The sequence below is a fragment of the Lutra lutra genome, chromosome 4 (assembly GCF_902655055.1).
Source record: "Lutra lutra chromosome 4, mLutLut1.2, whole genome shotgun sequence".
Classification (NCBI taxonomy): domain Eukaryota; kingdom Metazoa; phylum Chordata; class Mammalia; order Carnivora; family Mustelidae; genus Lutra; species Lutra lutra.
In genome coordinates, this window is record NC_062281.1 from 107689633 (window position 1) to 107717359 (window position 27727).

At 35.9% G+C, this 27727-nt stretch overlaps 1 long non-coding RNA gene across 1 annotated transcript; it reads right to left on the reverse strand.

Annotated features, from left to right (window-relative positions):
* Positions 1-4067: 4067 nt before the first annotated feature.
* Positions 4068-26978, reverse strand: LOC125099224 (uncharacterized). Its single transcript, XR_007127059.1, has 2 exons — positions 26884-26978; positions 4068-4161 (listed from the first exon to the last, which is right to left on the reverse strand). It is a non-coding gene; the product is annotated as an uncharacterized LOC125099224 (long non-coding RNA).
* Positions 26979-27727: the final 749 nt, after the last annotated feature.

Genomic DNA, 27727 nt, shown 5'->3' on the forward strand with positions numbered 1-27727 from the left:
TCTTCTATTCATGCTAAGTATGAATTACCTATTAGCATTGCAAGTGGAGGTGAAATTCAAAGGCAAATCCAGTTTGGATTATTCTTAGGATTGACTCTTCCATCTATGCACCTATTTCTTAATTGTCTGCGAAAAGATATTTAAAAAATGCTCTTTATTTTTACTCCATAAAGGAAAACCCCTTCGGTGTTTACATGTATAAATGCACATTGATTGATTCAATAGAATGTGCTTATTATATGTTTTGTGTTGAAATTAGCAGTGTCCTCTGACTCTTCACCCCTTGGTTAATTTATAGGTCTGAATGGAGTTCAGATTTTTAAAGCATAGCCCTTTGACACATTTATTTATGTATTAATTCTATTCATTCAACAATACAAGCAAGTATGAAAAAGATATTGTTCCTTGCAATCAAAGACATTCATTGATTAATGCTGGAGATCGATGACTGGCATATAGAGAAATAAGAGTTAAAGGATATTATTGAAGTGCTTTGGGAACACATAGGAGAGATACCTAACCAAACAAATGTTAGTGGAAGGGAGAAGTAATTGGAGAGAATAAGCATTTGTTTTTCAAAGATGATATTTGAGTTGAGTCTTAAAATCTTCAAAGATGGGAAAAAATAAGCAAGGTAAACAATATTTCTTTTAAAGAAAAACATGTACGACAGACCTAGAAGACTAAAATGATCCTAGGAACTTAAAATATTTACATGACTATAATATGGCAAAGCTGTAACAATGGGAAAGCTTCAAATTCATGAAAGTGTCTTTTATATTGTGCTGAGCCATTTATATTTTATATTGGAGACAACGGAAATCATAAAAAAGTTGATCAGGAAAGATATACAATCAGATGCAAAGCTCAGAAAGATTACTTGGGACACCTGGTTGGTTAGGTGAGCTAAGCATCTGCTTTAGGCTCAGGTCAGGATCCCAGAGTCCTGGGTTGGAGCCCTGCATTCCTGGCTCTCTGCTCGGTGGGGAGTCTGCTTCTCCTTCTGCCTCCCACTCCCACTGCTTGTCTCTCTCTCCCTCTTTCTCTTTCTCTCTGTCAAATACATCAATAAAATCTTAAAAAAAAATTACTCTGGTTGTAATGTGTAGAAATTATAAAAGCAGAGATAGAGGCAAGGTAGTTAAGATGTATTGCAATAATCAAAGCAAATTAACTAAAAAAATAGCAAGCAAATAGAGATGTGAGAGATAATGGAAAAGAATGAATCAAGGATAATTATCTGGCTTAAATAAATGAGTAGATGGTGACACCATTTACAGGACAGATTGCAAATGGAAGATCAGATTTGGGGATGTACTATAGGTCCAGTAGAAGGAGGATAATATAAGGTGGATTCCATACAGGTGTATTGAGTTTGAAAAACCTGTGCAATGTAAGGAGGCAAGGATGTATCCAGTTGAATATATAGGTCTAGAACTTAGAGATACAGCTGTGGTTTGGGAATTGTTAGTCTTTCCTTGTGACATTCCAACAGGATATCCACTTCTCGTATATGTATGTGCTAATGAAAAATAAAGAGAAATGATCATAATTCAAGATTTAGTAATTTTTTGTTATGTATTATTACAAATGTTTTCACATGAATTATTTAAAATTGACCGGAATTCTATGGGATGAGAGGAGAATGGTTTATTTCAATTGCCATTCTATAGATGAGTAAACAGAGAGGGAAAGGAGTTAATTTCAGTTACACCAAACTAGTACCAACAGAGCTGGAGGGGGACTCAGATTACCTAACTCCAGGTTCTGTCCTCTTTCAATGTCATTAGTTGCCTGTCATAGCCATTGTTTCTACTGTAGTAATGTGATAGAAATTTAGCAGTAAATTTCATAATAGTACTAACTATAGAGTTTAGAAAGAAAGTAATATTCTTATATTAATTCTGAGATCAGAATCTATACCATTTACTAAATTCAAGTTATGGCAAAACCAAATATCTAAATGTTTGCAACGGATTTAGCATAGGCTATTTTGTTTGGTATCTTGATAGCAAACTCACACATTACATAATTATTTTGCAAACATTACAACTTTTTTCAATAGGCTATCTAATGTTTAACATTACTTGAAAATATTTATAATTTCAGCTAATACAACCTCTTGGAATGGTGATTACTTAACACATCAAGGGCCTACTTATTCTTATTTGGAAAATTAATGTGGAAAAAATATTCTAGTTTGTTTAAAGTGAACAACTATAAATAAAGAAGAAAGCTGAAATAATTTTCCACCCTAAGTATTCATCTTAATGGGGGCTAATCACTAGTTATCTTTATTAACTTATACATTTTGTTCTAATAATACAAGGCACTTTGGTAGGCACTGTGAGGTAATCATGGTGTAAAAGACATTTCCTCTGTTGAAAGACATTTGTAGATTAATTACAGAGGTGTAAAAGAAAACAGTGGGACAAAATGTTGTGCATTGTATGGAATCCCAATTGTAGTTTATTATCAATCTTTGGTTTCAAACAAAAAAAGATGAATGGGATAATAATGGAAACATCTTGAACTCATCAGCAATATGTCTGTGAAAGACAGTCTTCAGATAAGGGAAATATGGTAGGAATATTGTGATGACTGAAGAAATCAGTTAAGCTATCAGTCAAAATAGTTTATGGATAGGCATTGAAAATATGAAATCAACAAGGATAAGATCCCTATATTTGACAATATATTCCAGTTTACCCATGAATGCCTTTCAGTGGTTCCTTTTTTTTTCCCTTTTTGTTAATGCTTTCATAACAATGCTTTCTTAGAAAGAGTTATAGATCATTGTAGTCCATGGTTAAGCTTCTATCCTTCTTAACCTTGTGACTAAGACAAATGTTAGCTTTAGTGGATGTATATTGCTTACTGGCAGACATCTATCAGCTCATTCGGTAATACAGAATTCATACAATACTATATCTGAGCCCAGTTCCATTTTTTTTGGTCCTACTACTTCCATAACAAACACTCAAAAATATCTGCAACACATTTTTTAATATGTAGATAAATGATATAGTTGTAAACCATTTTTCTAAGGCTACATCTTAAAGAACCAGCATTAGCATCCATGACAATTACACTTTTCCCCTGCTGTATAAATAAACCAGATTACCTTTCTTTCATTATAATGTATCAACATAAAGAAGCAACTTAGGGGCACCCAGGTGGCTCAGTCAGTTAAGCAGCTGCGTTGGGCTCAGTTCATGATCCCAGGGTCCTGGGATTGAACCCACGTCAGGCTCACTGCTCAGTGGGGAGCCTGCTTTTCCCTCTCCCTTTGCCTGCAGCTCTGCCTTCTTGTTCTCTCTCTCTCTCTCACTGTCTAAATAAATAAATAAATAAATAATATCTTTTTTTTTTAAAAGCAATTTAGTTGTGAGGTTTGAAAACTTTACTATGTTTTATACATAATCTTCATTCTGAAATTCCAAGTTATTCAAAACTATGTTTCCAATGATAGATTAACAAGTCTTATTCAGAAAAGACCTCTGATTTTAGACTACATGGTCAGTTCTTGAACTATAACTACTAACTGAGTGTATTTATTTATTTATTTATTTATTTATATATTTAAAGATTTTATTTACTTATGTGACAGAGAAGCAAGAGAGCCCAAGCAGGGGTTGCTGTAGTGGGAGAGGGGGAGGGAGAAGTAAGCTCTCTGCCTAGCAGGAAGCCCAGCTGGGCTCCATCCCAGGACCCTGGGATCATGACTTGAGCCTAAGGCAGACCTTTAACCATCTGAGCCACCCAGGTGCCCTATTGTTTCAATCATACATGGAATTTTGTCACCTATTTATTGAGATAGTGTATTTCAATAGGGTTTTTTTAAATTGTCTTTTTAAAAAAAGTTTTCATTTATTTGGCAGAGAGGGAAATCACAAGTAGGCAGAGAGGCAGGGGAGAGAGAGAGGGAAGCAGGCTCCTTGCTGAGCAAAGAGCCTGATGTGGGGCTTGATCCCAGGACCCTGAGATCATGACCTAAGCCAAAGGCAGAGGCTTAACCCACTAAGCCACCCAAGTACCCCATAATTATCTTTTTTTAAATTATTTTTATTAACATATAATGTATTATTTGCCCCAGGGGTACAGGTCTATGAATCATCAGGCTTACACATTTCATAGCACTCACCATAGCACATACCCTCTCTAGTGTTCATAACCAAGCCACCCTATCCCTAGTGCCCACCCTCCAGCAATCCTCAGTTCAATAAGAATGTTTTATTGAAATAATTTGCGGTATCACAATTCTGAGTACTTGAGAAAATAAAAATACTGAATTATCTAATTAAATTAAATATTGGAAATTAGGGACGCCTGGGTGGTTCAGTTGGTTAAGCAGCTGCCTTCGGCTCAGGTCATGATCCCAGCGTCCTGGGATCGAGTCCCACGTCCGGCTCCTTGCTCAGCAGGGAGCCTGCTTCTCCCTCTGCCTCTGCCTGCCACTCTGTCTGCCTGTGCTCGCTCGCTCTCCCTCTCTCTCTCTGACAAAATAAATAAATAAAAAAAAATATTGGAAATTAATAACTACATTGATTTATCCAAACCTTCTAAATATTTTTTTGATAAAACTTTCAGACACATTCTCAGAAAAATAATAATTGTTGCTGTTTTTCCTGTAGTTTGGTTGGACTGCATCTACCACAAAGCAAGCATCTTAAAAATTAATATAACTCAGCGTGAATGTGGTATCTGACTTTTAGTATGGGTTTTAAATACCTCCTATTTTTAAACATCTTTAAATTTTCCTTTCAAAATTAGCAGTTGTAGAAAAAGTTTCTAGAGCATTTCCTGTGAGCAGTCTCCATGTTGAAAATGTAGTGAAGAAAGCTGAGCTACTAGGAGAAATATCCGAATTTAAGATATAGATTTGGTGATGTGATCACTGACACCGAGAGTTCTGAATCTTAAGCAAATTCATTTTCCAGTAGAATCAGTTCATAAAGAAATATTTTATAAAATCCAGCATAATTAATGATTTTATTATACCAAGAGCAGATTTCTTTCTTTTTTTTTTAAAGATTTTATTTATTTATTTGACAGAGAGAGATCACAAGTAGGCAGAGAGGCAGGCAGAGAGAGAGGAGGAAGCAGGCTCCCTGCTGAGCAGAGGACCCGATGTGAGGCTCGATCCCAGGACCCTGGGATCATGACCTGAGCCGAAGGCAGAGGCTTAACCCACTGAGCCCCCCAGGCGCCCCAAGAGCAGATTTCTACTTTGTCACTTGGAATACCATTAGCTTTTTATAATTTCAATGACACAAGAATTCCATTTAAGGATTTAAAAATGTATGTTTTGTTAAGTGATAAGAAGCTAAATGTTTGACAAAAAAGAAAAAAGTTAAAAAATCCCAACTTCCTACCTAAATATTTATTTGCTTAAAATTGCATCTTTTATTTTTGGCTTGTGAGATTTATACTCTTTGAGAACATGGAAACCATTAATGCCAAACATGATTGGTTTTCAATCCCTTTTTCCCTTCTAGCTTGATAATGTGCTCTATTTTCTTTAATTATGGTATGATGACTGGTTACTTGCACTGTTTCTGTTATGAACTGAGTTAGCCTCTTGGCCTTTTGTAGCTAATAATCTGTCTTTTGCCTCTCAAGTGTGTTTTTCCTCTGTATATAGTACTTAGGATTTACCATGGTGCTTATTTATTTATGTACTTATATTTTGCAAAGTATGAAATATAGTATACAAATGTCATCAGCTTGTATAAGAAAACTTATAAAACACTTTTACCCATACCTACTAAACCCTAGCACAAGATACCACAAAGCATTATAACACAAGTGGGGGTAAATAACATATTAAATAACCCATAGTATAGAATCTAGATTCTTTTTGAGACAGAGAATGTTACAAATTTATTCAAACATAGAAGCACATTTTCTTACTTTCTTTTCAGATTTAGCCAACATGACACTATATATTGAGTCAAATTTATAAGTCATTTAAAACTACTGTGTTTTTTATTTTATGGTCCTTAAACCGCAAATAGCCCATTATGAAACACTTTTTGTAAGGTCGCTATGCTTTTACAACACTCATGGACTTTTAGTATAAACAGAAGGAACGCTAAATTCCTAAGAGTTTAGAAATATCCTCCGTCAATGCATTTCTACTCTTTCCCTCCGGTTTTAATACTTCTTTGTAAAAAGAACCTCATTAATGACTGAAATAGGGCACAAAGGATTTTGAACAGGTTGTACTTCCCTGTGATAGTATTTTAAATAATATGAAGCATCTTGCACTTATTACAGAACTATCAGGCTTACAACTCTTCTGAGGACAAACATAATGATAGACTGCCCCAGAGGGGTTATGTAATGAAATACAGCATCTCCTTGAGGAACATCTATAGCTAAACAAGTTGAGAGAACTGAATATAGTATAAATATTTTTAAGTATAATATATCAAAATATGTATATGCAAGGTATACATGTATATGTATGTGTGTATATGCCATTGTAACATCCTAAAAAAATAATAATTTTTTTAGTAAACACTCTGATTACACTAACAGTATGTGTATAATTTTGTCATTGACGTGAAGTTGAGGGCAAAGAGTAATTAGATTGGCATGGTGTTTCCTCCTGATTCAGGATTTGTAGGGTCCTTAGAGAACATTGGTAACAACCTTTCAAAAGTACTGATTACAAAGTGAGATGCTCTGCATATTAACTACAGGTTTTTACCCAAGAGGATATAGAAAAAAAATCTAACACTATTAAAAAAATGGAGGGAAGCCAAGAATGCTTTAGGGGTGGAGAGTCAAGCAATTGTCTTTGAATATAATGATTAAGATGCACTCGGGCTGAAGCAAGTGAAGTTGCTGACATTACAAGGCAGAAACAATGATGAAATCAATTATATCATTCCTCCTCTAACAACTTACTAGTTCTCTGGGTGATAAGATGTATTCTAAAAGGTGAGATTTTTATTGATGTACACTATCATTGTTGATCTATAAAGATTAAGTGTTGTTTATATTAAAGACTCAGTTTTAAGAATAGAGAATGTGTTAGAAATATTTATAATGATAAAGAGATAAGGTAAATAAAAAGATGCTCATCAGCACTAATCACCAGGGAAATGCAAGTCAAAACCATGACGAGATATCATCTCATACCTGTTAGGGTGGCTGTTATCAAATAACAAAAGATAGCAACTGTTGTAAAGAATGTAGAGAAATTGGAAGGTGTACACTGTTAGTAGGAATATAAAATGGTGTAGCTGCTATGGAAAACAGTGTGTGGTTCCTCAAAAAATTAAAAATGGAACTATCATATTATCTGCAATTCCATTTCTGAGTATATCTCCAAAAAATTGAAATAGGATCTTGAAGAGCTATTTTCACACCTATGTTCATTGTGGCATTATTCACAATAGCTGAGATATGGAAACAACTTAAATGTCTATTGATGATGGATAAAGAAAATGTATTACATACAATGGAATACCACTAAGCTTTTAAAAAGAAGGAAATACTGCCATATGTAACAACGTGGATGAAACTGGAAGACATTATGCTAAGTGAAATAACCTAGTCATAGAAAGACAATTACTACATGATATCATTTATCCTCCATCCAGCATCTAAAATAGACAAACTCACAGAGTCAGAGATTAGAATGCAGAAGCTGGAGGGAGTGGGGGGAAATGGGTAGTTGCTGTTCAAAGGATAAAATGTTTCACTTATACAAGATGAATAATTCTTCTTTGGAGAAATATGCAATGATGGTCAGTCCAAAGTATCTGCTATTACATATCTCATATCTGGGCAGAAAAGACATGACCAGCTTAGGGTCTAGAATAAATGTCACTAACTCCTTATAGTCTCTATGTGATCTTTACTGCTGAGAGGCTTCAGGATAACAGAACTTTCTAGTTGAACTTCAAGTTCCAACAGAACTTGGCTAAGGTTTTCCAAAGCATGTGGTATATGCGAGAGGCTTCTCTTACCTGGCTTCATGCGAAAGTTCTTTAGTTTTTCTTTTTCTAATGCGACCTAGACTCAACAATTGGGAAGTGCTGAATCAGCCATATTCTTGTCTATTAAGGAAGTCACTGAAGTTCACCCAGGCTCAAGGTGAGAAGATACAGAACCCACATCTTGACGGTGGAAGTGGCAAGATTTTCAAGAGGATGAAGGACCATAATTATTATTTGCGGGAAAATTCTGTTGACAGCTCAGTAATGGAGGCTACGACTATGTAGTTCCAAGATATATGATCTTCCCAGTTCTGCGATCTTGAATCAAGCAATTAATACGAAAAAAGTGAACGAAGTTGATGACACTTCTAGATTTGTAGACTTTTGAAGGTTTTCTTCATTAAAGAGATTTTAAGGCATTGAAAAAAATATAAACAGAACTACGAATGAGCTCACACTAAATATTATTTATAACCAGCAGCCATCAGCAATAAAAAAACCCTTAATATTTGGAAAAGATACTAATATAAAATATATGGTTCTCAAATTATCAAACCACAAATGTTCCTGGAAAATATAAAAGACTTGAGTAAAGCAGTAAAGAGATTTCTAGATTGAGAAAATTGAACATTATAAAGATAACACCTGATGCTAAACTGTTGAGAGATTGATGCAACGTCAGTAAAACTCCATGTTGGATATTAATTTTAACTTGAGACAACTACTAGTGAATGCAAATAGAAACAAGAATAAAAGAAGATCAGAAAAAATTTTATTTTAAAAAGCATTTCTTACTGTTTTTTACTAAACTATCAAAACCTGATGGGATACTGGTCATCTGGCAGTGTCTAGCAGATTTTCAGGGCAATGGCCAGGGAGAGATGGTGTTTAGAGCTAGTAGAAATGGTAGTCTGGAAAAGTAACTGAAGGTAGTAAAAAAGGGCACCGCTAACTACTAGGTCTAGGAACAATTGTGAAGCTCTACATTTAAAAGTGAAACTCATTTAAAAATTAGGATGCTTGTAAAAATAATCTCAAAATTGTTTTTCACATGAATGCACCTAGGATTTCCTATCAGAGTGTTGGCAGCATGCCTTAGAAATAGACCCCCTGGGTTAACAATGTAATACTGATCCGAATATACATGTCTCAGTGTGAGCCTCTCCTCTTCTAGGACACATCCTCTTGAGATCCACGAATTGGGTTATTTGGACTCCTTTCTATTAATTTAGCATATGAATATACACACATATGTGATCAAGCAGTAATGTGTCTGATCTCCCGTGTCAAAAAACTCTGACATTTCGGAGAGCAGAAGATGTTTTTTTCAAAAATTTCTTTCAGTAATATATCCTAATGCCCAGCAGAGTGTTTGAAATAAAAGATGAATTAAATAAACTCATATTGTGCTAAACAAATGCATGAATGCATAAATAGTAAGGGATTATCATTTCTTGGTTCTGGTAATGGACATAATATAAACTTCTATTTCATCCTTACAGTACGATTTAATCATAAATTTTGTTGGCTCACTTTACAAAAAAAGAAAGCTTAGTTATGCTAATTAGCTGGATAAAGTAATGAGTTTCAACTTTGAAGTGATTTGGGGTTTAAGCACATGATTTTAAAAAATTCCTTGATAACATGGACAAACAGGAATTGAACAGATAATCTCCCTAAACAGATTTTAAGTTATAAAATAACAAGTAAAAAAAATAGAAATCCCAGATTAATGAAAGTGAAAGGTATTATTTACTAAATAATATTAGAAATACTGATTTGAAATTTGGGAAGATGAATTAACAAATGATTATCTAATACCATTCAACAAAAATAAATTTCAATAAATAAAATGTACAGGTTACATTTTAAAAAAACAAGCAAACAGAATTAAAATAAATGCTATATGTCTCAGATGTTTGGATGAAGAGGTGTTGAGAACTGTAAGTGATAGAAATTATAAAGCAAATATAAACAATTTGGACATACCTCCTTTAATATCTGTTTTACTCTTTATGCTTTTTCAAAATAAAAAAAAAAACCTATTAGAGCGAACATGTAATTGTAAACACGTAGGCACAAAGATGCAGAAAAGAACATTTATTCTTTTTATAAAATATATAATTTTGATCCATCACTAAGTTGTTGGAGAGAAGCTGTACTTGAAAAGCAGGTATAAATTTAAGGTCAAGGGGAAGAAAAATTTCAAAAAGAAGATGTTAAGTGAGCCAAAGCACAGAACTTCGATACTGTGTAGATGTTTGAAGTAGTCAGGAAATAATCCAGGCCACTAATTCTAATGCCGGGGCCCAACTTAAAAAAATCTGGTCTCCTTAAGAGGTTCAGACTTATTCCTTAGACAAGACCATTAAAAAAAAAAAGAGTATATTACTAATCTTATACCTGCAAACAACTAAGTGCATATGCAAAACAATTAACATGAAGACAAGTGAAAATCATAAAAATAAAAATAAGTAACCTTATAGGGGAAATGAATATAAATATGTCAAAAATAAAGGATAAAACAGTATCTGCAATTAAACACTAAACATGTATCTATGACAATCTGTATAACATCCTGTATTATCTGTGGAATATAGATAGGATGGAGGAAACATTACCAATATTTTTACAAGCAGATTCTTGAATACTATTCAAATATTCTGTGTATTTTGATAACCAGATAAATGAAACATAAAGACATTTTCCCTGAAAATAAGAGATACTGTTGTTATCAGTTCATTTATCATCTCAAGTTCTTGTAAGCAGTCAAAGCAGAAAATCTATTTCTCTCTTGTGTGAACCATTCTCTCTCTACTTCTGTCTTATTTTTGGCTGAAGTCTCTGCAAATTCATTTGAAAAATTGGGTTGTCAGTTTCACACTTCAATTCTGTGGGTCGCTGCTATAAAAGGACAGGTAATTTGCTCTGGGGAACAGTGTAATCTGTAGCAGTAGTTGTCATACTAATGGCTAATTCAGAAAACCATAAATGCTTCAAACAAGAGTCTCATACATATGTATGTGTATATATATATATACAGATGGCATGTATAAATGCACATATATATTCATTAATTTATATGTCATTATTAGGAGTAAGTGAAATAGAGAACAAACACCCGAAGTTTGAAATAAATCTCATTTGATATTCTGACAAAATATCCCATGGTTTTCACATGCTTCATACTTGTCTCAGTCCAGAGATGAAGATTTATAGATAGAAAATCTATTGGAAGTTCCCTTTGGGATCGACACATGTGGAGGCACCAAAGAGGGAGACGTGGGTAGATAGTGGAGCTGTGATGCATTGCAGCAAAGACTTCATTGATAACACAGGCAGTTCTAGAGCTGGTATGGTTTTTCATAATTAGCCATCCCTGAAGGAATCATTCTAGGCTTCCTGTTCTCCATGGACTAGGCTTTGGGTGTATGTGGCTCCTGAAGTGGGAATATGACTTTGGGTGAACCAGCTCTCTTCTTGTTGAGTATCTCAACAAGTACTCAGCTAAGAGGTAGCAACAGTCACTACCAAGAGCTGGGGGAATGAATATCTCAGTCCGAAAGGGAGTTTCTGGGTTCATTGACTTCAGCCCACCTTTTGTGACTCATGGATTCATTTGCTTCGTATAAGGAGTTTTGGAAACAGCTCCTCCAGTATTCTGGTGTCTCATTTCTTCAAAAAAACCTACGGAGGGAGGGTTAATGAGACCAACTATAACACAGGTCTCTAAACCTATTCTTAAGGACACAACTGATATTTATTGTTTGCCTCATAATGTCCACTATAATCTCTTTACCCTCAGCTAGCATTTCTGTTGGTCTAGGTGACTTTCCTACTGGCATGACCGAGAAACTTATCCCTGCGTGGTCTGAACCTCTGATACCTAGACTTTTCTCAGTCCAAAACTGAGGCACTTGCCAATTTACCATAAAAATATGGCAAAGGATTCCAAGAGATTGATAATTACATCATCATTTTTTTCCTGCCTCTATTGTAACCTGCCTGTAACTATAGTCTGCCTGCTGGGATGGTGATCCCCACCCCACTTTGCTTGAGTTTATCAAATGGCAGCTTAAAGTGTAGGGGGACACTTGCTGTGCCTCTGGTGGAGGAATTCTCTACCTGCGACTGGAATCTAAATCTTCAGAGTTCAGTGTTGCGATATAAAGCACAAATTCCCTGAAATGAATCACTGAGTATGATGATAAATGGAGATATTCTTACTCCATCCCTTGCTTCCTGTTTCCTGGGGGAAACTGCATCGTATCACGATCATTAATTAAGGGCGCACACTGTGTCCTGGAGGACAGCACTTCATTTCTGCATGGCATTATCTCCAAGAGGGCAACTCAGTTGAACATTCAAAAGATCATTTTCTCACTCTAATCAGGCTGATGTTCGTGGGGAATTGTTTCCCACTAAATATAATATTGGTTTTATTGCATTATCTTGGCCAAAGTCTCAGTAGCAAAAGCTTTTACTTGCCAATCTCTACTGTGCCAACTCTTTCTTCCCTGGCCAAGGAACCAGTGTGGGAGTTATGATAATTATCAAATATGTCTATTCCAATTATACATTTAGAGTTTGTGTCCCAAGTGGACTGACTGTGAGTTGTAACTGAACCAATTTCCATTAATTATCTGGTCCCCATGCATCCCCCATCTATATTAGAGAACTTGAAAATGCTTTGAGTCTACAGGTATCAGTGTACAGTTGGATTCCGTGTCCTTGAAATATCTAAATATAATTCTTTCTCCAGTGCATGGTTACCTAAATATAGGGTCATAGTTACCATTGAGTAAACAATGGGAAATATATCACTGTGCACATTTAAAATGTCTTTCATCTCAGACCACTATTAATTTAGGTCAGATTTTCTAGAAAACTAATTTTGGGAAGGAAATTTGAATCAGGAGCATAACTTAGCCCGTAAAATAGCCTTAGCCTTTAGCATCCAGTTGTTGATGCTAGATGTTGGAAGGTGTCTTTAGCAGAAGGAAAATGTACTAATTTTCTATTGCTGCTATAACAAATTATCACAAACATAGTAGTTTATTCTTTTACAGTTTTCAAGATAAGAAGTCCTAAAAGTGGGTCAAAAGGACTATATTTCTTCTGGAGGTTCTAGGGGAGAATTGGTTTTCTTCATTTTGTAGCTTATAAAGCCCTCCTATATTCCTTGTCTCGGGACTTTTCTTGATCTTCAAAGCTAGAAACATGGCTTCTTCAAATTAGTACCCTATTTCTATCATCACAGTACCATTTGTATCTATGACCCTCCAACTGCCCTCTTATTAGGGGTCTTCTGATCAAATCAGTCCCACCTATATAATCAAGAGCAATGTTCCCATCTCAAAATTCTTAACCTTATCATATCCACAAAGTTCTTTTTGTCATGTAATGTGTCATATTTGTAGGTTCTGGGGATTAGGATGTGGACATCTTTGGTGAATCGTTATTCAACTTATCATAGTCTACCCTCTGTGATTCTTCAATGTATAACACATACAAGTGTTAATAACTAATGATATTTTCTTTGACATCCTTAATATTAGAGAAGGAACAAAGTGAGTGGTCTCTGAAACGCAAGCACAATTTTCTTACAGACGAAGTAATAATCTCAAGATGTGGTTTAGTGACACACAGTCCTTTAAACTGGTGATACTTATTACTGTTTTAACACTTTACCATTTATATTTAATCATTACAGCTTCTGTAAGTGTTTCATGAAATATTTAGTCAAGATATGGTTTTCACATTGTGGTTGTTGTGAAATTGCTTTTATTTTTGAACTTCTACAGTATCTATGTTTTTTTTTTTTACTTTTCTATAGATAACAAGTGGCTAATTGTACTTAAATTACTTTGTCTTTTGCATTGTGTCTCTTTTCCTGTGCACCAATGAAAATGCCTTACATTTTTATTTTCTAGGTGACAGAATATATTATGAAACATGAATGAAACAGAATGAGTTAAATAGAATAAATAGAGGTGTATTTTGGGGTAGGTGTTTATTTTGTAAGGTTAAGCTTTTCCTTCAATCACCCAATTGTTAGGGCTTTTTATTTCAATTTTTAAAGTGTGATAATTATTAATTTAAAAAAAAAACCTTAATGCCCAAAGAAGTGAGAAATTCATTTTAAAGAAGTGTCCGAACTTTAAGCACTACTTTTCATAATCATTGTCTATTTTGCACCATTAAAGAATAAGATAATAGATTCTCCATTATCTTATGAGATAAAATAATGAGAGAGACCCTTGGAAGACCACATTATCCTTGTGATATGTTGCAAGGATGAATTAAAATATAGTGCCAGGTATATTTTAGGCCTGTGGGTTAATGGATGGTCTGATATGTTGGTATTAGTAACACCTTCAGTCTAGCTCAAAGTGAAAGACAGCTTGTAGATCCAGAAATTTGGTGAATTTCATGTTCACTGTTTTAATTTTTGACTCCTAAACTTTAATTTACACACACTAGACACATTTGTTTCTTTAAAGCATTTTGATTAAATAGATGTTAAAGAGGTAGCCCTGGTAACATTAGAGTCATGTTAGGAAAACCAAAACCAAAAACCAAAAACAAAGACCTCATTTCCTGTTGTGTGGCTGAAAGAATATCTAGACTCTGAGGCATTGGGAAAATGGAGGAAATACAGATCTTAACTGAAATGAATGCACATGCACTTGCCATATTCATTTACTTTTACTTTTAAAAATAATCTTTAGGGGCGCCTGGGTGGCTCAGTGGGTTAAGGCCTCTGCCTTCAGCTCAGGTCATGATCCCAGGGTCTTGGGATCGAGTCCCGCATTGGGCTCTCTGCTCAGCAGGAAGCCTGCTTCCTCCTCTCTCTGACTGCCTCTCTGCCTACTTGTAATCTCTGTCAAATAAATAAATAAAATCTTTAAAAAAATAAATAAATAAAAATAATCTTTATTATAGAAATATTAAAACATGAAAATAGAATGACATGATGAACCCTAATGTACCTGTTACCCCACTTAGTAATTAAGAAAATGTTGCCAATTTTGTTGCATTATCTGCCTTTCCTCCAACTGTTATTGAAGAATTTTAAAGCAAATGCCATATTCTAACTTTCAATTTCAACATAGTTTTGTTCTTACTTTACAAATGGGATGGTTGCATAAGTCACCTTTAGAATATGTAGACTCAAAGTTTTAGGAAAGAAATATAATGAAATGCAAACCCAAAATAGTTATGAAATGCAGGTCTTTGAAACACAAGATTCAATTTTTAAAACTGTCATAGGAAACTATATTATAGGCTATGCATGATTTTGTATCTGTTTAGAAATTCAGCCTAACCTTGTGTTTTAATATTTTTAGCAATTAGCTAATCAAGGCTTATAATGATTTTAAAATAATATAGTAGATAACCTCCCTATCATTTCACCTGGTCTGGTGTGTACGGCATTGTTGCAATTTAGGGTCAGTTCTATTCTGTACATATTTGATAGGTGTAAAGTTACCACTTCTAATGTAGATATGTTAAGCTTATGAAAGAAAGCATGTGCTCCACTTCATGGAATTGAGACCAAAGTTTTGCACAAATAATCCAACTGGAAAACAATATAAGATAAAATAGACAATAAAATAATAACTAATATTTATGGAAATATTTATTTTGTTCAAATATAAAATGCTTTATAGAGGCTATATAATATAGTATTCAAAAAATTATAATGGGCTTTCAAGTCAATCAGTCCTTAGATTAACTCTGATGTACCACAGCCCAAGCTGTATTGTCTTGAACAAGTCATTTATTTCCTCACATATTAAATAGCTGTGATAATAATCTTTACACTATGGGTTATTAGTGAGATTTGAATTTGGCAAAACTTATAAAGCACTTAGCACACTATATAATGCATATTAAGCACTCAGTACATGCCAAATTATATTGATGTTAATACTATTGTCTATTTGAGGATATTTTTGTTAGTGTTAGTATTTTATATTAGTATTCTTTTATGGTTTGGTATGTTAATCTATTCAGGAATTGAATGACTTAAAAGAGACAATTGTGACGAGGGTTTTTCTTGGCAAAGTATTCATGTAGGTGGTTATGTGGTTCTTATAGGACAAATAAGACTTGAAGAAGCAGATGGAAGATAAATGCATTTCAGTGAATCATTTTGTGAGCACATGCTATATACTAGGCATCATGCTAATTTATGAGGAAATCAAAGTGCAATAGTGATTACTATTTTGTTGTGAAGGAGTTTATAATATGGGATAAAAAGGTATAGGTAGATCAGGGATTAAAATGCATAGAGTATATTCAGCTACTATTGGAGTTAACAGGAAGCTGTGTTGTTATTCAGATGGTGGTCAGAGAAGACTTCAAGAAGGAAGAGGGTTGGATGGCATTGCACATGGGCAGAGAAAACAAGCATATGATGAGCAGATGTAGTTGATGAGTCCAAAATGACTAGAATCAAGACAGGAGATGGTTTCACAAAGAATTTGGCTTGACAGATGTAGAATTATGCAATTTTGTACATGATCTGAAATGTGGAGGAGGACAGTGTGTAGACATTGGAGTGTCACTGGGAAAATTGGACCAGGGGACTAAAACAAATGAAAATTTTGGCAAAATATCTGAGCATTACACTACAAACATCTACCATTTAAAAAATGCATATCAAATTAATTCCCAAAGAGAAAGAAAAGTCTGTAATTGCTGCTTTGCAATTCCCTTCAAGAGAAGACATCCAAAGAAGCTGGACTTTTCCAGCAATACTATCCTATGTTCAAGTGCCAGTAGGTCTTTCCTTAACTCAAATGACAATCTTCTCCTGACCATTTTTTAAAATCAGAACACTATCTTAGTATATTAATCACTTAGCTAATAGTAATCTCTTTGAAATGGAAAATGAAACATCCTTACAGTCAATATTTCAAAAATAAGAGTTGGTTGTTTGCTTCATGAATATTAATATAGTTTGAATCTTTCATTTTTGTGTCCCATGTGAGGCACAGTGGCATTCTTCTTTTCCCTTTACATCCGCATGTGTCAAAGGACTTTAAAAAATAAATCTCTCATTGCCATCATCAAAACTCTGTGAACAGCAGCAGGCAAGAAAAGAACTATAGTGGATATTATAAGGGCAGAATAATTTAGGGAACAAATTGTTCTAAAAAAATTTAAAACATGAGTATTAGTCACAATCACCTACTTTACAGCATCTACATTACAAAATTATAATTGTAGCCTTACAAGTTCATAATTTGTAATTGCACCGTGAGGATACAATTATATGACTTAAATAAATATAATTTTGAAAGAATAGAAAAAGTTTATAATTTTCTTAAAACATGTAGTATTATATCCCACATCTCGGTAATTTGACTTGTAGAAAAATAGGCAAAGTGTGTCCCTTGGAACACATGAAGGATTCCTTCCTTTACTGACTGTAGTATGCATTTTTGTCTCCACACTGAGATACCAACAGCTTTTTATAGGCTTCTTACCTCATAAAGTTATTTATGGAGCAATTGTAAGCTGCTAACAAGAGCCCCATTTTTAGTGGTTCATAGGGAACCATAGGTTATTTTCCTGATGGGCAAGAAAAAGTCTAATGAGAAGAACTGTGACTATAAAACTAAGGAGAATGTGGCAAAAATTCTTACTTGGATAAGCAGATATATTATCTTATAAAAGTTTCAAATTAAAAACATATAAAACTACTAAAAAGAACCTATACGTTTTGTTTTGTAAAATTTAGTACATCCTGGAGCTTTTTTTCTTATCATAACATTGTATTTTGCTTAATATTCTGCAAGATAACCAGCACCAAAATTATTTTATATGAACATCTGCCACCAACATATTTACTTTCTAACATTACTATGATTAATTTTGATTATGTGTTATCTTACTTTGTAGCTGTCTTAAAATACTTTATTTGAATTCAGATGCAGAAATATATATTACTTCATAGAGAAATCATTCTAGTTATAAAACTACAAGTGGTCACAACACATCTTGCACTAAAGAATTCTGGAAAGAAAATAAATGCTTTTCATGGATATAGCTGTGTTCTAAAATACGTAAATGGTATAATGAATCTACAATGCTATATCCTTTCAACTTTACTTTGTGGCACTTGTGCATTATGTCTTCTAAATTTGTTTCTTTTGGGTATTTAGAAAATATTTATATGAAATGTGAAATTACAGATTATTTCCAATGAATTGTCTATTTTTATTTTTTATGAGAATTTAAAGTATGAACAAGACTATCAGCTTACAGATCAAAACACATTATAAGGTAAGATAATATTATTTCTGCTCCTATGTAGTGTTGTTAAAATATTGACATGTTAAAGCAGACATTCAGACAGATTCTTTGGAAGAAGGCAGGAGGGAGGTCATGGACTCAAGTTTCATAGTTCACAGGAATAATCAAGTTGATCTGTAATCCAGAAGGGTATTTGGGTACTTAGATTAATTTTGTTAAATAAATTTCTTTCCATAGATTCTACTTGGAAGACATCTGCTCCCTTATTTAGCAGCTTAAGAACCCAATGAGTGAGGAGGAGTCAAGATGGCGGAGAAGTAGCAGGCTGAGACTACTTCAGGTAGCGGCAGATCAACTAAATAGCTTATCTAAAGATTGCAAACACCTATAAATCCAACGGGAGATTGAAGAGAAGAAGAACAGCAATTCCAGAAACAGAAAATCAACCACTTTCTGCAAGGTAGGACTGGCGGAGAAGTGAATCCAAAACGACGGGAAGATAGACCGCGGGGAGAGGGGCCGGCTCCCGGCTCCCGGCGGAGCAACGGAGCACAAAATCAGGACTTTTAAAAGTCTGTTCTGCTGAGGGATATCGCTCCAGAGGCTTAACTGGGGTGAAGCCCAGGCGGGGTCAGCGTGGCCTCAGGTCCCACAGGGTCACAGAAGGATCGGGGGTGTCTGAGTGTTGCAGAGCTTACCGGTATTAGAACGGGGAAGCCGGCTACAGAGACAGAGCCGAGGAGTGAGCTCTAAACTCGGGGTTACCTTGAACCGGTCGCAGGCTCGGTCAGCTTGGAGCGCGGCTGGAGGCCAGGGTGACGGGAGTCATTGGGCGCTGTTCTCTGAGGGCGCACTGAGGAGTGGGGCCCCGGGCTCTTGGCTCCTCCGGGCCGGAGACCGGGAGGCCGCCATCTTCACTCCCGTCCTCCAGAACTCTACGGAAAGCGCTCAAGGAACAAAAGCTCCCGAAAGCAAACCCAGCAAACCCGAGGGGATTACTCAGCCCGGCCCCGGGTAAGGGCGGTGCAACTCCGCCTGGGGCAAAGACGCTTGAGAATCACTACAACAGGCCCCTCCCCCAGAAGATCAACGAGAAACCCAGCCAGGACCAAGTTCACCTACCAAGGAGTGCAGTTTCAATACCAAGGAGAGCGGCGGAATTCCAGAGGAGAAGAAAGCAAAGCATGGAACTCATGGCTTTCTCCCCATGATTCTTTAGCCTTGGAGTTAATTTAATTTTTTTTTCTCTTCTTCTGCTAAATTTTTTTAACTTTTACTGTTTTCTTTTTTTTAACGTTCTTTAAATAGTTTATCTAATATATATATATATTTTTTCCTTTTTATATATTTTATCGGCTTTCTCTTTTTAATAGTTTCTTTTTTTTTCTTTTTTTTTTTTTTCTTCTGAACCCCTTTTTATCCCCTTTCTCCCCCCTCACGATTTGGGATCTCTTCTGATTTGGAAAAAGCATATTTTCCTGGGGTTGTTGCCACCCTTTTAGTATTTTACTTGCTCCTTCATATACTCTTATCTGGACAAAATGACAAGGCGGAAAAATTCACAACAAAAAAAAAAAACAAGAAGCAGTACCAAAGGCTAGGGACCTAATCAATACAGATATTGGTAATATGTAGATATAGAGTTCAGAATGATGATTCTCAAGGTTCTAGCCGGGCTTGAAAAAGGCATGGAAGATATTAAAGCAACACTCTCGGGAGATATAAAAGCCCTTTCTGGAGAAATAAAAGAACTAAAATCTAACCAAGTTGAAATAAAAAAAGCTATTAATGAGGTGCAATCAAAAATGGAGGCTCTCACTGCTAGGATAAATGAGGCAGAAGAAAGAATTAGCGATATAGAAGACCAAATGACAGAGAATAAAGAAGCTGAGCAAAAGAGGGACAAATAGCTACTGGACCACGAGGGGAGAATTCGAGAGATAAGTGACACCATAAGACGAAACAACATTAGAATAATTGGGATTCCAGAAGAAGAGGAAACGGAGAGGGGAGCAGAAGGTATATTGGAGAGAATTATTGGAGAGAATTTCCCCAATATGCAAAGGGAACAAGCATCAAAATCCAGGAGGTTCAGAGAACCCCCCTCAAAATCAATAAGAATAGGTCCACACCCCATCACCTAATAGTAAAATTTACAAGTCTTAGTGACAAAGAAAAGATCCTGAAAGCAGCCCGGGAAAAGAAGTCTGTAACGTACAATGGTAAAAATATTAGATTGGCGGCAGACTTATCCCCAGAGACCTGGCAGGCAAGAAAGAGCTGGCATGATATATTCAGAGTACTAAATGAGAAAAACATGCAGCCAAGAATACTATATCCCGCTAGGCTATCATTGAAAATAGAAGGAGAGATTAAAAGCTTCCAGGACAAACAAAAACTGAAAGAATTTGCAAACACCAAACCAGCTCTACAAGAAATATTGAAAGGGGTCCTCTAAGCAAAGAGAGACCCTAAAAGTAGTAGATCAGAAAGAAACAGAGACAATATACAATAACAGTCACCTTACAGGCAATACAATGGCACTAAATTCATATTTCTCAATACTTACCCTGAATGTTAATGGGCTAAATGCCCCAATCAAAAGACACAGGGTATCAGAATGGATAAAAAAACAAAACCCATCTATATGTTGCCTACAAGAAACTCATCTTAAACCCGAAGACACCTCCAGGTTTAAAGTGAGGGGGTGGAAAAGAATTTACCATGCTAATGGACATCAGAAGAAAGCAGGAGTGGCAATCCTTATAGCAGATCAATTAGATTTTAAGCCAAAGACTATAATAAGAGATGAGGAAGGACACTATATCATACTCAAAGGAACTGTCCAACAAGAAGATGTAACAATTTTAAATATCTATGCCCCTAACGTGGGAGCAGCCAACTATATAAACCAATTAATAACAAAATCAAAGAAACACATCGACAAGAATACAATAATAGTAGGGGATTTTAACACTCCCCTCACTGAAATGGACAGATCATCCAAGCAAAAGATCAACAAGGAAATCAAGGCCTTAAATGACACACTGGACCAGATGGACATGACAGATATATTCAGAACATTTCATCCCAAAGCAACAGAATACACATTCTTCTCTAGTGCACATGGAACATTCTCCAGAATAGATCACATTCTTGGACCTAAATCAAGTCTCAACCAGTATCAAAAGATTGGGATCATTCCCTGCATATTTTCAGACCACAATGCTCTAAAGCTAGAACTCAATCACAAGAGGAAATTTGGAAAGAACCCAAATACATGGAGACTAAACAGCATCCTTCTAAAGAATGAATGGGTCAACCAGGAAATTAAAGAAGAATTGAAAAAAATTATGGAAATGATAATGAAAACACAATGGTTCAGAATCTGTGGGACACAACAAAGGCAGTCCTGAGAGGAAAATATATAGTGGTACAAGCCTTTCTCAAGAAACAAGAAAGGTCTCAGGTACACAACCTAACCCTACACCTAAAGGAGCTGGAGAAAGAACAAGAAAGAAACCCTAAACCCAGCAGGAGAAGAGAAATCATAAAGATCAGAGCAGAAATCAATGAAATAGAAACAAACAAAAAAAAAAAACCAATAGAACAAATCAACGAAACTAGGAGCTGGTTCTTTGAAAGAATTAATAAGATTGATAAACCCCTGGCCAGACTTATCAAAAAGAAAAGAGAAAGGACCCAAATAAATAAAATCATGAATGAAAGAGGAGAGATCACAACGAACACCAAAGAAATACAGACAATTATAAGAACATACTATGAGCAACTCTACACCAACAAATTTGACAATCTGGAAGAAATGGATGCATTCCTAGAGACATATAAACTACCAGGAAGAAATGGAAAGCCTGAACAGACCCATAACCAGTAAGGAGATTGAAACAGTCATCAAAAATCTCCAAACAAACAAAAGCCCAGGGCCAGATGGCTTCCCAGGGGAATTCTACCAAACATTTAAAGAAGAACTAATTCCTATTCTCCTGAAACTGTTCCAAAATATAGAAATAGAAGGAAAACTTCCAAACTCATTTTATGAGGCCAGCATCACCTTGATCCCAAAACCAGACAAGGATCCCATCAAAAAAGAGAACTACAGACCAATATCCTTGATGAACACAGATGCAGAAATTCTCGCCAAAATACTAGCCAATAGGATTCCACAGTACATTAAAAGGATTATTCACCACGACCAAGTGGGATTTATTCCAGGGCTGCAAGGTTGGTTCAACATCCGCAAATCAATCAATGTGATACAACACATTAATAAAAGAAAGAACAAGAATCATATGATACTCTCCTTAGATGCTGAAAACGCATTTGACAAAGTATAGCATCCCTTCCTGATCAAAACTCTTCAAAGTGTAGGGATAGAGGGCACATACCTCAATATTATCAAAGCCATCTATGAAAAACCCACCGCAAATATCATTCTCAATGGAGAAAAACTGAAAGCTTTTCCGCTAAGGTCAGGAACACGGCAGGGATGTCCGTTATCACCACTGCTATTCAACATAGTCCTAGAAGTCCTAGCCTCAGCAATCAGACAACAAAAGGAAATTAAAGGCATCCAAATCGGCAAAGAAGTCAAACTATCAATCTTTGCAGATGATATGATACTCTATGTGGAAAACCCAAAAGACTCCACTCCAAAACTGCTAGAACTTGTACAGGAATTCAGTGAAGTGTCAGGATATAAAATCAATGCACAGAAATCAGTTGCATTTCTCTACACCAACAACAAGACAGAAGAAAGAGAAATTAAGGAGTCCATCCCATTTACGATTGCACCCAAAACTATAAGATACCTAGGAATAAACCTAACCAAAGAGACTAAGAATCTATACACAGAAAACTATAAAGTACTCATGAAAGAAATTGAGGAAGACACAAAGAAATGGAAAAATGTTCCATGCTCCTGGATTGGAAGAATAAATATTGTGAAAATGTCTATGCTACCTAAAGCAATCTACACATTTAATGCAATTCCTATCAAAGTACCATCCATTTTTTTCAAAGAAATGGAACAAATAATCCTAAAATTCATATGGAACAAGAAAAGACCTCGAATAGCCAAAGCAATATTGAAAAAGAAAGCCAAAGTTGGTGGCATCACAATTCTGGACTTCAAGCTCTATTACAAAGCTGTCATCATCAGGACAGCCTGGTACTGGCACAAAAACAGACACATAGATCAATGGAACAGAATAGAGAGCCCAGAAATAGACCCTCAACTCTATGGTCAACTCATCTTCGACAAAGCAGGAAAGAATGTCCAATGGAAAAAAGACAGCCTCTTCAATGAATGGTGTTGGGAAAATTGGATAGCCACATGCAGAAAAATGAAATTGGATCATTTCCTTACACCACACACGAAAATAGACTCAAAATGGATGAAGGATCTCAATGTGAGAAAGGAATCCATCAAAATCCTTGAGGAGAACACAGGCAGCAACCTCTTCGACCTTAGCCGCAGCAACATCTTCCTAGGAACATCACCAAAGGCAAGGGAAGCAAGGGCAAAAATGAACTATTGGGATTTTATCAAGATCAAAAGCTTTTGCACAGCAAAGGAAACAGTGAACAAAACCAAAAGACAACTGACAGAATGGGAGAAGATATTGCAAATGACATATCAGATAAAGGGCTAGTGTCCAAAATCTATAAAGAACTTAGCAAACTCAACACCCAAAGAACAAAGAATCCAATCAAGAAATGGGCAGAGGACATGAACAGACATTTCTGCAAAGAAGACATCCAGATGGCCAACAGACACATGAAAAAGTGCTCCATATCACTCGGCATCAGGGAAATACAAATCAAAACCACAATGAGATATCACCTCACACCAGTCAGAATGGCTAAAATGAACAAGTCAGGAAATGACAGATGCTGGCGAGGATGCGGAGAAAGGGGAACCCTCCTACACTGTTGGTGGGAATGCAAGCTGGTGCAACCACTCTGGAAAACAGCATGGAGGTTCCTCAAAATGTTGAAAATAGAACTACCCTATGACCCAGCAATTGCACTGCTGGGTATTTGCCCTAAAGATACAAACGTAGTGATCCGAAGGGGCAGTGCACCCGAATGTTTATAGCAGCATTGTCTACAATAGCCAAAGTATGGAAAGAACCTAGATGTCCATCAACAGATGAATGGATAAAGAAGATGTGGTATATATACACAATGGAATACTATGCATCCATCAAAAGAAATGAAATCTTGCCATTTGCGACGACGTGGATGGAACTAGAGGGTATCATGCTTAGCGAAATAAGTCAATCGGAGAAAGACAACTATCATATGATCTCCCTGATATGAGGGAGAGGAGATGCAACATGGGGGGTTGAGGGGGTAGGAGAAGAATAAATGAAACAAGATGGGATTGGGAGGGAGACAAACCATAAGTGACTCTTAATCTCACAAAACAAACTGAGGGTTGATGGGGGGAGGGGGGGTTGGGAGAGGGGGGGCGGGGTTATGGATATTGGGGAGGGTATGTGCTATGGTGAGTGCTGTGAAGTGTGTAAACCTGGTGATTCACAGACCTGTACCCCTGGGGATAAAAATATATGTTTATAAAAAATAAAATTAAAAAAAAAAAAAAACCCAATGAGTAATTGACTGGATTCAGTGAACACAAGATTTTGATTAATGCAAAGGAATGAGGCTGATCCTGTGAAATTTTCTGTGTTATTATAGATGCTTTAAAAAAAAGAAAAAGATTGATTGATTGATTGATTGTTTGATTGATTGATTTAGAATGAGCATACTCATGTGAGAAGAGGGAGGGCAGAAGGAGGGAAAGAGAGAGAATCTCAAGCAGACTCCGTGCTGAGCACAGAGCCTGACAGGGGGCTTGATCTCAAGATCCTGTGTCATGACCTGAGCTGAAATCAACAGTTGGTCACTTAACCAACTAAGCCACCCAGGTGCCCTTATTGGAGATCCTTTTATATTATCCCCATTATATGAGAAAACATGTGACCAGGCACTCTTACCTCTTTTAGGGATTGTTTATTTTCCTTGTCCTATTCTGGATACCTGCTCAGAAATTATTTGAGTAAACTTTTACAATGCCCTTTATTTGTCAATAAGATAAAAATTTCCTATCATTTGACACTTCCTCTGGATAACCATTTTACAATTCACTGCATCTTATTTTATTTTTCCATTTATATTTTAGCTTGATAACCATTTTTAAAGATTTTTTTTAATTTATTTATTTGACAGAGAGAAATCACAAGTAGGCAGAGAGGCAGGCAGAGAGAGAGGAGGAAGGAGGCTCCCTGCTGAGCAGAAAGCCCGATGTGGGGCTTGAACCCAGGACCTGGGATCATGACCTGAGCCGAAGGCAGCGGCTTAACCCACTGAGCCACCCAGGTGCCCCGATAACCATTTTTATAAGATGACATCATAGCCCCTTTGCTAAGTTTTAAATAATGTTTTCTTCACTTTTCAAAGATATGTGGTCCTCTCTGTATTAATCTTAATATCAATATGCCCTTAAAAAATATTGATTGTAGAGAGACTTTTGTCACTCCTCAAATTATAACTTGTCTGTGGCTATTTATTTTGTTTACCCTTTAGTGCTTTTTCTGAGACCAGACACACAATCTTCATTTTTAAGATAAACAAAGAACATGCCAAAATAAAAATAAAAGCTAATTAGAGTAATGATAAAATTCAGACTTCTTGATTCCAACTTTTCAAGGTAATTTTTAGTTAGCTTTATGTTGGGGAATTTAAAAGAGACTTTAAAAAAAATTATTTGGTCACCCCTTAGTCACTATTGACCCTTATATATAATAGAAGTAATGTTAAGACCTAGGAACATAATATTAATGAAGACAAAGTCCTTGTCATTAATATTGAAGTGGGATACAGATTTAAAAATAGGGAAATTACATATTGGTAAAGTTAATGCATCAAGAATTTTAAAACAGAGTGAATTAAAAGTTTGGGGATGAATTGCAGTTGCTATCCAAAGCAGAGACAAAAGAATATTCCAAGAGGGATATACCGAATATGATAATTCTAAAAGTCAAAAGGAAATAGTCAGGGATAGAAGTGGGGAGGAGAATCTTGGGCACAGGGAATATCAAAGGCAAATTCCTGTGAATGACACATTTCATGGTTTTTCCAGGAATAGAAAGATCTAAAAGGATGGCACAGAGACTGTAAAGTGGGAGGGTTAAGAGATGAAGTAGGAGAGAGAGAGTCAAACCATAAAAGATACCTTAAATCATTCATAAGTCGTCTTTATCTCTTAAGATTACAAACTGTGAAGGACCAATTGGACTCATTGTGTTAACTCTGCCACCTACAATTCAGAATATCTCAGTGTAGAAGGATCAGAAGGCAGAAAGACCATAACTCAGTTAGTCACCAGTTGTCATTTGTTTTCTTACATATCAAATATTTGGTTAAACAACGTTTTTTTAAATTTTACTATGGTTTTATTATAATTAATGGCTAACACATATGCCATTAGATAAAAAATAAGTCACATTGATTTTATTTATTTTTTAAATTCATTTTTTATTTTTTATTAACATATAATGTATTATTAGCTCCAGGGGTACAGGTATGTGAATTGCCAGGTTTACACACTTCACAGCACTCACCATAGCACATACCCTACCCAATGTCCATAACCCCACCACCCTATCCCTCCCTCCCTCCCCCTCAGTTTGTTTTATGAGATTAAGAGTCTCTTACGATTTGTCTCCCTCCCGATCCCATCTTGTTTCATTTTTTCCTTCCCTACCTTCCAAACCCCCCACGTTGCCTCTCAAATTCTTCAGATAAGGGAGATGATATGATAATTGTCTTTCTCTGATTGACTTATTTCGCTCAACATAATACCCTCTAGTTCCATCCACGTCGTTGCAAATGGCAAGATTTCATTTTTTTTTTTGATGGCTGCACAGTATTCCATTCCATAACACATCTTCTTTATCCATTCACCTGTTGATGGACATCTAGGTTCTTTCCATAGTTTGGCTATTGTAGACATTCCTGCTATGAACATTCGGGTGCAGGTGCCCCTTCAGATCACTACATTTGTATCTTTAGGGAAAATACCCAGTAGTGCCATTGCTGGGTCGTAGGGTAGCTCTATTTTCAACTTCTTGAGGAACCTCCATGCTATTTTCCAGAGTGGTTGCACCAGCTTGCATTCTCACCAACAGTGTAGGAGGGTTCCCCTTTCTCCGCATCCTCGCCAGCATCTGTCATTTCCTAACTTGTTAATTTTAATCATTCTGACTGGTATGAGGTGGTGTCTCATTGTGGTTTTGATTTGTATTTCCCTGATGCTGAGTGATGTGGAACACTTTTTCATGTGTAAACAACCAGTTTTAATGGATTCTGTATACACTATGAAGTATAGAGCTACAAAAGTTTTTAAGTGTTGAGCTTGATAAGTCTCTGAAATCTCTGAAAGGAAAGATTGAGTTCTCAGTTGTATTTGTGGGTATGAAACT